This window comes from Cibotium barometz, chromosome 18, assembly GCF_041138505.1.
Source record: "Cibotium barometz isolate CiBa-2024 chromosome 18, ASM4113850v1, whole genome shotgun sequence".
Classification (NCBI taxonomy): Eukaryota; Viridiplantae; Streptophyta; class Polypodiopsida; order Cyatheales; family Cibotiaceae; genus Cibotium; species Cibotium barometz.
Window position 1 is genome coordinate 27,107,994 of NC_141063.1, and position 12,329 is coordinate 27,120,322.

Here is a 12,329-nt window from a genome sequence, read left to right on the forward strand (position 1 = left end):
GATGAAGATGAAGATGTCTAAAGATAGTGGGTGATATTGCAAATAAAGATGATGACTTTGGCCTGCACACTAGAAGCTAGGCTTTTGATGTGAGATATCTCTACCCTGACACAGGCCTTAAAGCTTTCATCTTAGGGTTTTTAGAAAGTGAAGACAATGTGACTAGATCCTTGCCTGCATCTAGAGCTGTTGTAGAAGCCATGCCCACCACGAAGCAAAGTTTATATCATTTTCTTTTTGAGTTGTATCCCACAAAAATGTATTTTAACATCTAATCATGTAACCTATTGCATTGTTGTTTAGCAATAAGAGTATAAGTAAGACAACCAAAAATATGCAAACGAGACATAGAGGGCTTCGTACCATTCCAAGCTTCATAAGTGATAATTCTCTGCAAGGCCTTTATGGGGCATGTGTTTGGCACATAACTCGCACACAAAATTACCTCCAACCAAAGAACGTGAGGCAAATCTTGGCCTTTAACCATGCAACATGCCATCTCTATGAGAGAGATATTCTTTCTCTCAACCACATCATTTTGCTAGGGCATGTAAAACACCGTGCATTTATGTTTTATACCTCTTTCACCCATATATGCATGAAACTCTTTTGACATATAATCCCCTTGTTTTCTTGGTTGGTTGACCAACCTTCATGAGCTGTGTTTATCTCCTCCTGTAAAAGCTCACACAGCCATCTTCCATATGCTTTCAATACTGATGCTCACACGCAGCTGATATGGTCACCTTATGTGCTGCATTTTCTCACCCATATGTGTATTGCCTATGAGCCACGCATGGTGCATTCTTTTCATATGATGTCACCAACCTATAATGAACACTCTTTCCTCATTTAATAGCCCTATGATCTACGTTTTCTTCCCATAAAGTGTCCCATACTATGACTCTCCTTGTTTCTATGTAGAAGGTAAGGTTTCCTCCTAGTGGACAGGATCAAGGACTTACAAACAATGCAAAAAGATAGGATGGTGTCACTGCTGCTCTTGCAGAGGAAGCCTGTGGGCAAGAGAGGAGCCTGATTTTTGGTGCATGAGACTAGTGTGTCAGAGTTTCAAAAGCACGTAAAATATCTGGCGAGACGAGTTCATTTTTGGAGCTATGGACTGGATGTGTTCCAAGTCTATTGCTTGTTGTATCAAAGATTATGGAGTGGATAAGTTCCAGGTTCATTGTTAGAGGTTTTTTGGATGTGATGTGTTCACTAGCTCCTATTGGGGGATGATGGGAGCGGTGTTTTCCATAGACTCATAATTCTATACTACGAGTCACCAAGTAGATTTCTTTTCTATCCAAGGTGACATTTTGTTTCGAGGAGTCAGGCTGTCCGGTATCTGCAGTACTGTGGAGTGTTCGTGGTTGCATCCTCATCAGCTTATCTCCTTCAGACTTTTGCACACTATGAGCTATAGAGGGGGTGTTAGAATATTGTGCATCTCATTGTGATGTGGGATCTAGATCTGTTATTGGACCCGTGTATTTTCACATTTATGCTAACCTGCTGCTATCGGCGGCTAGCTACATGGGGTCAGTCAGCCAGCCCACAAGCCTCCCTATATGAAGTCCTCTTCCCTTCTCATTTGTCAATCATTGAACCTATTCATAGGCACACTTGCTCTACACCATCTGCTAGCTAGTATTGCCATTGTAAAGCCTCTTATTATTAAAGATGTTCATTGTCTGATGTCTCTTCCTCTCTCCCTCCCTCCTATGTGTTTTGCTTCTGCATTGTGCAGCTTTATCACCCAGGCATCCCCCAAAATTTGAAAGTTTTGGATGCCTTTTGGAGGAGTTTTAATGCCTTAATACTATACATCCTTCCCTCAAACACAAGAACTTGTAAATGCATCTTCACATGAGATCCCCAATTAAACACCTCCCGAGGAAGCACCTGCCACCATTGATGAGAATCCTCCTCTAAAAGCTCTAGATAAACCTCTCATTGAGAACACCCCTGACCAATTCCTCTCAAGATCTAGAAGCTGCAGAATCTGCTCAAATGGATGAATGAGCAAAGATTCTGACCATCCACAATCGTGTCCACCACATGGAATGCTGGAAACAAAAATTTTGCAAGAACCTTGGGTCAAACTAACACAAATCTAACTTCCCCGAATTCGGATAAGTCCAAATGCTGCTTCCTAATCCAAACAATCACCACATCGAGAGAATGCTGAGAAAGAAAAACATATTCTAGCGAATCCTACGCTATAATAGCAACTGTAGATCAATCAAATGTGCATCCCCAAGAAATCAAGTTCAATAAACAAACAAAACAATGTACGACGACTCCCTCATATATACAAAATGATCAACAAACGACAAATGCAGCCAAGTTGATGACAAATGTGATGTCCACAATCTCCTATAGATTTTTCCTTCAAATGCATGCTTGGCCCTTGCTTTGGCTGCTCAATTGCTATGTAAGGCTGAATATCTCATGATTATTACATCTGAACTCTGCCCGCAGTTGAAAGATTGACAGGCATCTCCTTGACCCAAGTTGTAACTGCCTCAACATCCATCTTTCCATTGAACTTGGGGGGCCACTCCTCATGCTGCATGTGAGAGGAGGTTGGGATCCCTACAGACCCTCCGTGACATATAAGTGATGATACAGGAGAGAAGGAACATGGTAAGGAGGGATCCCATGATGAAGACCGTCCACCACAGAATACATCATGGGTGATTCGGAATACATCCGAATCACCCATCCGAATGATGACTCCCATGCTGGGGCTTATGCCAGCCCGAGCATTCCCAAAACCACCAAAAGCAACCTTCCAAATGTTGCTCACCATGCTTAGGCTGGTCCACCTCTTGCTTGTGGTGGTGGCCTTCCTGCTTGGATTGGCGGGCAACAATGGATGTAGAGTTCGAGCTCCGTGGGTCCAAATTTCCCGCCGTGCAAGGCACCAACCTCTTGACTGAAAGCCAACATCTGCTGGACTTGTGTGCGGGCCTTAACAGCCATCTACTCTATCAACATACGGGTCAAGGGGCAACCATCATCTGATCCTTCACACCTGTAAAGAGAAACAAATGGTACCGAGTAGTAAAAGAGACTTTCCCCAAACCCTTACATGTTCCCTTGGTTCCACCCTAGTCATGCAGGCAACATTCATGGGATGCTGCAAAATAAATGTTCACAAGAACCTTGGGACAAACTAACACAAAATCAAACTTTCTTCAAACCCGGATGTGCTCTCTTGACTCTACGGGCTGCCTCCCTAGCCAAACAATCAACACACACAGATGGAATGGCGGGAACTTGCTAGGGTTTAAGCAATTATAGACCAACAGAGTCTAAAGAGAGAATGGCAATGGAAGACTTACGCAAACACACACACACACACACAAGTATCTCCTCCAATGGAAGACTTACGCAAACACACACACACACACACACACACACACAAGTATCTCCTCCAATATGGTGGCAATCCAAGCTCAAGTTTACAACACACACACACACACACACACACACACACACACACACAAGTATCTCCTCCAATATGGTGTCAAGCCAAGCTCAAGTTTACAACAAACAATTTCGACGAGTGTATGGGAAAAAAATGATTAGCCAGCCATGCCAACCTATTATGGGACCTTTCCCACGACATGTGTGCGGTTGGCAGCACTAAGCATCTGGACCACCCTCAAAAAGAGTCGTACTTCCTTGAGGCTTGGAATAAGCTAAGCTCTCTCTACTACAAGTATCTTGTGGACATGTATGGGGGAAAAGACACACATCACACTTCCATACTCTACTACATGGTGTAGGCAATCACCTGTACTGCTATTATATGAGCCTCAAAGAGTACATTGCCTTTTATAGGCTTATCTTGTTTCACACATCAGGTACCCTCCCTGGGGCAGTGACATAAGGCCACATCACCGTTTATCACACTCACACATAAAAACGGCCTCGCGTCCATAGTCATCAATTTTTTCATCATCATCGCGGCCACATCAACCCTTACACAACACAAGAGAACGCATGCAGCATCATGTTCATCATGTGGTGCTATGCGCACGGCCTCGTGGAAGCTACGAAGCCCTTTGCCTCCTCTTCCAAACTCAGCTCCAAAGCTAAGGCCATCGCCACAAAAAGAGGACCACCCATGGGCAAAGTTATGTGTGCAGAGGGCTCTCTGCTAAATCTTTGTTCTGCTCAAGAAACCCTTCTTTGCACGGCGAGGGCAGAGAGGCAGCAAACTCGGGCAAGAAACCCTGTACTCGCACCACCCAAGTTTGGCGGCAAAATTGGTGGGTGGCACCGTCGTTGGGCTGAGTGGACTCCACGAGCTCCATAGAGCTTATCAAGCTCATCCCATTTCTCCTTTGCAGTCGGAAGCTAGTCCACATGGTGGATGAGTGCCTCATCAAGATGTAGCATGTAAGATTCCTCCCCAGCCTCTCAAAATGTCCAGCATCTTCCCCTGTAATCAATCCCTCTTCAGAAATATAAAAGACTTGTTTCTAACTGTTTTAACCTAGAGAGAGAAAATATTCTAGAGAGAGAATATTCAGATTTTTAATATTTTTGGATAGAAAATTATCTCATCTTATTAAAATAAGTTCCCCTAAATCAGAAATTCAAAAAGAACTTTCCAATGTGCAATTGGAATTAATTGGAAATGAGTATGAAGGACCTTAGTCTAAGGGTCTAGATTTTCAGAAATTTTTGGATTATGGTCCAATTAAGGTTCCTATGGGCCAATAGCATCAATCCATGTGTAGGGAGGAGATAAATCCAATTTTGTAAAAGAAGATACCCAAAAATGAGTAAATGCTCACATAAGATGAAGAGTTAAAAATATACAAGGTTTATTAGTAAAAAACTATGAGCAATATTAAAAATATGAGATATTTTGGGTATCCAAAAATGAGTAAATGCTCACATAAGATGAAGAGTTGAAAATGTACAAGGTTTATTAGTAAAAAACTATGAGCAATATTAAAAATATGAGATATTTTGGGTATAATGATTCCATTTTGACACATATGTAAGGAAGGGGAGTTCTTTAAAGGAGGTGCATATTTCACATAAGATGAAGAGTTGAAAATGTACAAGGTTTAATAGTAAAAAACTACGAGCAATATTAAAAATATGAGATATTTTGGGTATAATGATTCTATTTTGACACATATGTAAGGAAGGGGAGTTCTTTAAAGGAGGTGCATATTTCACATAAGATGAAGAGTTGAAAATGTACAAGGTTTATTAGTAAAAAACTATGAGCAATATTAAAAATATGAGATATTTTGGGTATAATGATTCTATTTTGACACATATGTAAGGAAGGGGAGTTCTTTAAAGGAGGTGCATATTTCACATGCTTGAATGAGTTTTAAACTCATAAAAATTGAGATATTTTATCTCTCCTCTCTCCTCATTCAAGACTAGTTCCAAAAAGTTAGCTTAACTGACCTAAAAATGGTCAAAAATTGACCAAACTGATTTGGAAAATTCTAGAATCAGTTTGTTTGGTTAGGAGCTCAATTTTTTCTATAAATAGCAGCCTCCCCCTTGTTGAAAAATATATAGTGTTTATGCATCGTTACTCTACTCCACCTAAGCCAAGAACTGTGAATTCATTAATAATTCACTAGTTTTTGGAGATTCCCTCTTTCTTCAATCCCCATTAGTAGCTCCATCAACATACTTAACCAATTGATTGGTTGGGGGCCTCTACCGTGAACAAAGAATTAAGCAAATTGTAAGGTAAATGGTAAATTTTGATCTTTTCTATAATTCCTCAATGTTTCTCTCTTCTCAACCCCTCTCAAGCTTGAGAAGCTTAATTGGAATGGTTTTTGAATGCTATTGAAGTTAATTGATGAATGTTAGTGAAGAGTTACATAATTTAATGAATGCTATTGAAGTTAATTGATTAATGATAGTTAAGAATTACATAAATTTTTATTTATGCTTAATTCTAATGGTTTTTATGTAATTTCTCTCTCTCACTCAAGAAATGGTCATACTCATGACCCATTCTCAATCCAAATGAAGCTTTTCATAAAGCTTTTTCTTAATCCAAGATTAAGCTATGATTGAGGCCAAATTAATGGCTTTTTTCTATGCTTTTAGTTTATGTATATTGATGATTCAATCCATTATGGATTGATGATCCAATTAGAGACCATTCTAATTATTTCCTTAATGATAAGCTTTATCTCTTAGAAAAATTGAGATTTATCAGTCATAGCAGCGGAGCTATGGCAAAATTTTTATAAAAATTACGCATAAAATAATTTCATTCAAAGCACGAAAAGAGGACTTCCTACCATATTCTAGGAATTATCATCCTAGATTAATTGAAAGATATTCATTGTAATCATAGAGAAATTGATTATTATATTAATATAAAAGTGTTACTATTAGCATAATTGATTTTCATGCATAGATGTATGCATAAAAGATGATTATTTTATTACAAAAGTGTTACTTTTAGCTCAATTGAATTTCATGCATAGAGGTATGCATAAAAGATTATTATTTTATTATAAAAGTGTTACTTTTAGCATAATTGAATTTCATGCATAGAGGTATGCATAAAAGATGATTATTTTATTACAAAAGTGTTACTTTTAGCATAATTGAATTTCATGCATAGATGTATGCACAAAAGATGATTATTTTATTATAAAAGTGTTACTTTTATCACAATTGAATTTCATGCATAAAAGTATGCATAAGAGTTGATTATTTTATTATAAAAGTGTTACTTTTATCACATTTGGATTTCATGCATAGAGGTATGTATAAAAGTTGATTATTTTATTATAAAAGTGTTACTCTTATCATATTTGGATTTCATGCATAGAGGTATGCATAAAAGTTGATTATTTTATTATAAAAGTGTTACTTTTATCACAATTGAATTTCATGCATAGAAGTATGCATAAGAGTTGATTATTTTATTATAAAAGTGTTACTTTTATCATATTTGGATTTCATGCATAGAAGTATGCATAAAAGATATTCTTTTTATACTAAAAGTGTGATTTTCATCATAAATGGATTTTATGCATAACTTAGATGCATAAGAGAAATTCTTTTATTCTAAAAGTGTAATTCCTACCAAATTGAATTTATGCATAGGAAGATGCATAAAAGATTGATTCAAAAGTGTCATTCTCATCTAAATTGAATTTATGCATAGGAAATGCATAAAAGATTGAATTTTAATTCAAAAGTGTCATTTTCATTTAAAATGAATTTATGCATAGGAAGATGCATAAAAGATTGATTTTTACTTCGAAAGTATTAATCTCCTTAAATGGAATTTATGCATAAATAAATGTGTAAAGAAATCTTATATCAAATATAAGAGTTCTCTTGTATTCTATAAATAGATATGAGATGTGATAGGACGTGATAAGAGGTGTATAAGATGTGATAAGAGGTGATAAGATGAATTAAGATGTGATAAGATGTGTATGAGATGAGGTAAGAAGTGTATGTGATAGGATAAGATGTATATGGGTTGTGATAGGGCAAGAATGGATGTGATGTAAAAGATTAGATGTGAAGGCATATGGGGTTATATGAATGGGAATGTGGAAATGGATGTATGTATGTGGATGTGTGAATGTGGAGATGGGAGTGTGGATGTATGAATGTGAAAATGGATGTATGCATGAAGATGTATATGCGTAGATGTGAATGTGGATGAATGTGGATGTAGATGTGGATGTATGGATGTGAATGTGGATGTGGATGTGGATGTGGATGTGGATGTGGATGTGGATGCATGGATGTAGATACGGATGTGGATGTATGTATGTATGTGGATGTGGATATATGAATGAGGACGTGATAATGGATGTATGCATGTAGATGTGGATATATGGATGTGAATGTGAATGTGGATGTGGATGTGGATGTGGATGTGGATGTGGATGTGGATGTATGGATGTAGATACGGATGTGGATGTATGTATGTATGTGGATGTAGATGTGGATGTATCGATGTGAATGAGAATGTGGATGTGGATGTATGAATGTGAATGTGGATGTGGATGTGGATATATGGATGTGAATGTGAATGTGGATGTGGATGTGGATGTGGATGTATGGATGTAGATACGGATGTGGATGTATGTATGTATGTGGATGTGGATATATGAATGAGGACATGATAATGGATGTATGCATGTAGATGTGGATATATGGATGTGAATGTGAATGTGGATGTGGATGTATGGATGTAGATACGGATGTGGATGTATGTATGTATGTGGATGTAGATGTGGATGTATAGATGTGAATGAGAATGTGGATGTGGATGTATGAATGTGAATGTGGACGTGGATGTGGATGTATGGATGTGTATGTATGAATGTGGATATGGGATGTGGATGTATAAATGAGGATGTGAAAATGGATGTATGCATGTAGATGTGGATGTATGGATGTGAATGTGAATGTGTATGTGAATTAATGTGTCGTCGATATGAGGAAATGGATGAGAATGAGTAAACATTGAATGGAATGTGGAATAAGTAATGTGGACTAAGGAGGGATAATGTGGAAAGACGAGAGTTCGATTTGGAAACTGTATTTTGTGACTATTTGTAAATGACTGTTTTATGTCAAGAATGCTGGGGAAGCATTTTGACCGTCTTGTGGATTAAGGTCATGAAGACCTAACTGATAAAGTTGCAACTGCTGACGGAGAGTCAATGGAGGACGTCTCACGTAGCAAGGTCGACCGAGGTCTTGACCAGCCTCGGTTCGATTTAAATGGTGAGCTTCCGGTACGGTGGATGAGGGACCATGAGTGAAGCGCTAGGTCACCTGCGAAGGATCCTAGAGGGTGCTGACCATACGGTGCTCGGGCTCTGGGTCGCCGAAGATACCCAAACGTGCGTCGTGGAAGATATTGGAACAAGGAGGAGTAAGAGTTGTTTTGTGAAACCGGGCATGGATCTGGTTGATTGACCTTGCTGGTCTTCAATGGATGAGTCCATGGCTCTTTATATGGATCTGTTGGTTGATCTTGCTGATCTTCAACGAGAGTCCATCTTGATTTTTATAAGTGATTATATTGCCGAGTATTATGGGCTAGGAAAAAGGCCCCTGAGTGGACAGGTTGTGAGCGTTCTAGTTGCCAATGATGCCATAGATACTCTGATTGAAGGAATGATGGGAAATTTGAGAATCAACCGGATAATTTGGAAGACTGTGATCAGTGGTACTATGGTTTCATTAAAGGATTGTTTTAAAGTTAGCTGATACTAAGAAAAAGGCAATTTCATATTGGGTGTGTAAGTGGTGTGCCTAATTTTATGTTTGCATGAACTTCCGGCTAGGGGGCCTTGGAACTCTTTTCCTTGGTACCCGGGACAAAACCTAACCAAATTCCAAATTGGATCCCATCACTACAGTGGTTGGGCGGTTGGCTAACCCATGGGATTAGATAGGGTTAGGCTGGACTGATGGATCCGTAAATCGAGACTCAATTTCTGTTATTACGATAGATGAAGTAAATCCCGGATAGTAATTGTTCTATGGATAGGAATCAACGGCTGTGCCTCTTGAATGGGGAAAAAAGCGTTGATCCCAATGATCCAAGTGCAAGTTTCTTCCTTGATCCGATCAAGTATCTTGTAGATGCAATTGGATCAGCTTGATCAGTAATGGTCTTGACTACGTTAGAGTAAAAAGTTATCCTGGTGGAATCGCCCGTGCTTTCCGGGTAAAGGAAGTTTTCCCGTGTTCGATTTTTGGAACAACCGTCGGATTAGTCTCTTGTCCGGATATCCGTGGGTGAGGCCCCGAGTGTGGGACCCCTGTCCCACACGAGAAGTGCTACTTCCGCTGCTGCTAGTACCCCGAATCCGTTGCTCGGTGCGAATAGGGATCTCACATAGCATGATGATGGCTTGTGCCCTCTCATCATCTTCAACATCTTCAGCCTTTGCTCGATCAATAACCTTGGTGCCGGAGATGAATGACCAAAAGCCTTTGGACATCATCTTGTACTTGACAAGGACTTGCCAAGTGTGGAAGCCCTCTCCCGAGAACTTCTTGATTCCTTTGACATTGGGTATTGAAAGAGATTATGAGAGAGTAATGGGCTGATTATGAAGAAGAAAAAACCAGAAATTTATGATATTTAGGTTTAATTAGTAAGAGAGAGGCTTATGAGAGTGCAACAACCCTAATCAAGTTGAGAATGTTGCATAAATAGGAGATTAAAATAGTAATTTTTTATGGTTTAGCACTTAGGGTTTGTGCTTAATTACTAATTTTGATGGGGATTAGCTGCATTAGTGTTAATGAACACTTTGGTTGGTGATTAAGATCACCATTAGTGTGTAGAGAACACAATTAATGCTAAAAAGCATATTTTTAGTGTCAAATGACACTTATTTTGGTGATTAGTTCACCATTAGTGTTTAATAACACTATTAGTATTTAACAACACTTTATAATAACCTCCCTTTGTTGGATTAATAGCTTAATTAGTGTTAAACAGCATAATTAGTGCTTAAAAGCACACTTTGAACACTTTGAACACTTTGAAAGCTTGAAAGTTGATGTTGTTGATGAAGCTTGATGGGAATGAGGTTTATGAATACCTCATGTGGTTGGCCACTCTTCAAAATCAAGATGAAGGTTCAGCAACAAACATTCACAACACCACTTGAGTGATTAGAGCAAGGGAGAAGGAGATTAGTGAAAAAAAATCACTAGTAGCAAAGCTTGAGTAAGCTTTCATGGAGAAAGAGAGAGGGACGCCTGGTTTTTCTCTGATTGTGAGAGCATGGAGCAGCCATTAGGGCTAGAAATCAAGCTGTAGACTCCTGACTCATTGGGCTTCAAAAGCTCTAAAGCAATGTTGCTTCACATTGCTTGAAGGCGGCGAATTTGATGTACGACCAGCTGCGCTTCAGGAAATGGCACCGGGCTCTACTGCAGACGAAATGCCGCCGCGTGGAGAGGAGCATTCAGACAATTTGCCATACGATTAGATTTGCCTAATCCTACTCTACATCTCCCATGAAGAAATCTTTGAGTGATATGCCCTTTACAAGTTGCTGGAAGGTCTCCAATGGCTGGGGGTTGAGCTCCACACACAAGGGAAGATAAGAAAAAATGAAGATTTTTGACCTATTCTACACCACAATTCTACACCACAAGTGGTTCTAATCAACCAAGCTCTAGATACCATGTTGAGAAAACGTGGTGCTCATGCTAGATCAAGTGTGTGGAGAGGAGAGACTCACAAAATACAAGAACAATATCTTGCTTATTAAGTTGTTTATGAATACAACTAGGCCTTGCTCAATACAAAATGCCTCATAGCTCCACCTTTAAATAGGTGAGCTAGTGGACCTTAAGTCCATTCACACTCACACCCTTCTCTTCCCCTTCTACATAACCTTAGTCCCTTAATAAGTTTTGGGGCTTTATCAAAATGAAAAACATGTTTATACACTAGCCAAAGATACCCAATCTCATAATATGAGGGAGGCTCTCTCCTGTCCATGGACCTATCTATGATATGGCTCTTGGGTCATGACTCTATCGCATCAAGGACCTATCCGTGATTTTGTGCTTGGTGGAAAAGAGAAAATCTACTCATGACACTTATGCTTATGGTTGGATAATTTTTTTGGTACTTATGGTTGCATAGTTTTTGGGATAATGTAGAGCTGATATTGTAACAGTTATAGTTGAATATTTTTTTGGGATAACATAAGCCGCCTTGTTATTATGTTTTTGATTATGTAGATCTGTCCACTTGCCGTTGCCATGTTTTTTCAATACAAAAATAATATATTTACTTCAAATGTACCATGGTATTAATAAAATTTTGGATAACATAAGCCTTGTTATTAGGTTCTTTATTATGTAGATCTAGATATCTAATTGCCATTGCCATGTTTTTTCAATATGTAAAAATATATTCGCTTCAAAGGTGCCATGGTGTTAAATAATGTTTCTTTAATCGAGGTATTCTACTTAAATATTTGGAAGATAAGCATGAGGCCTTCTGCAAAAGCTCGTTAGATCCTCTAAAAAGCTTGCATTGAAAAGCTCTAAAAAATTCCCTATTTCTAAGCACCCCTATCATGTTAAAGATCATGACATTGGAGTGTTGTCAAGCACCCCTATCATGTTAAAAAACCCAAAAAACATTAACAAAAACCTTGAAAAAATCTAAAATCCTCAAAGAGAACCCTTAACTCAACATATAAGCTAAATTAGAAATAAAGGGAGAATCCCCCTCGATAACTAAAATGCGAATGAAGAGCTTCTTGATGTCAATGTAGATCCTGATCTAGATGTAG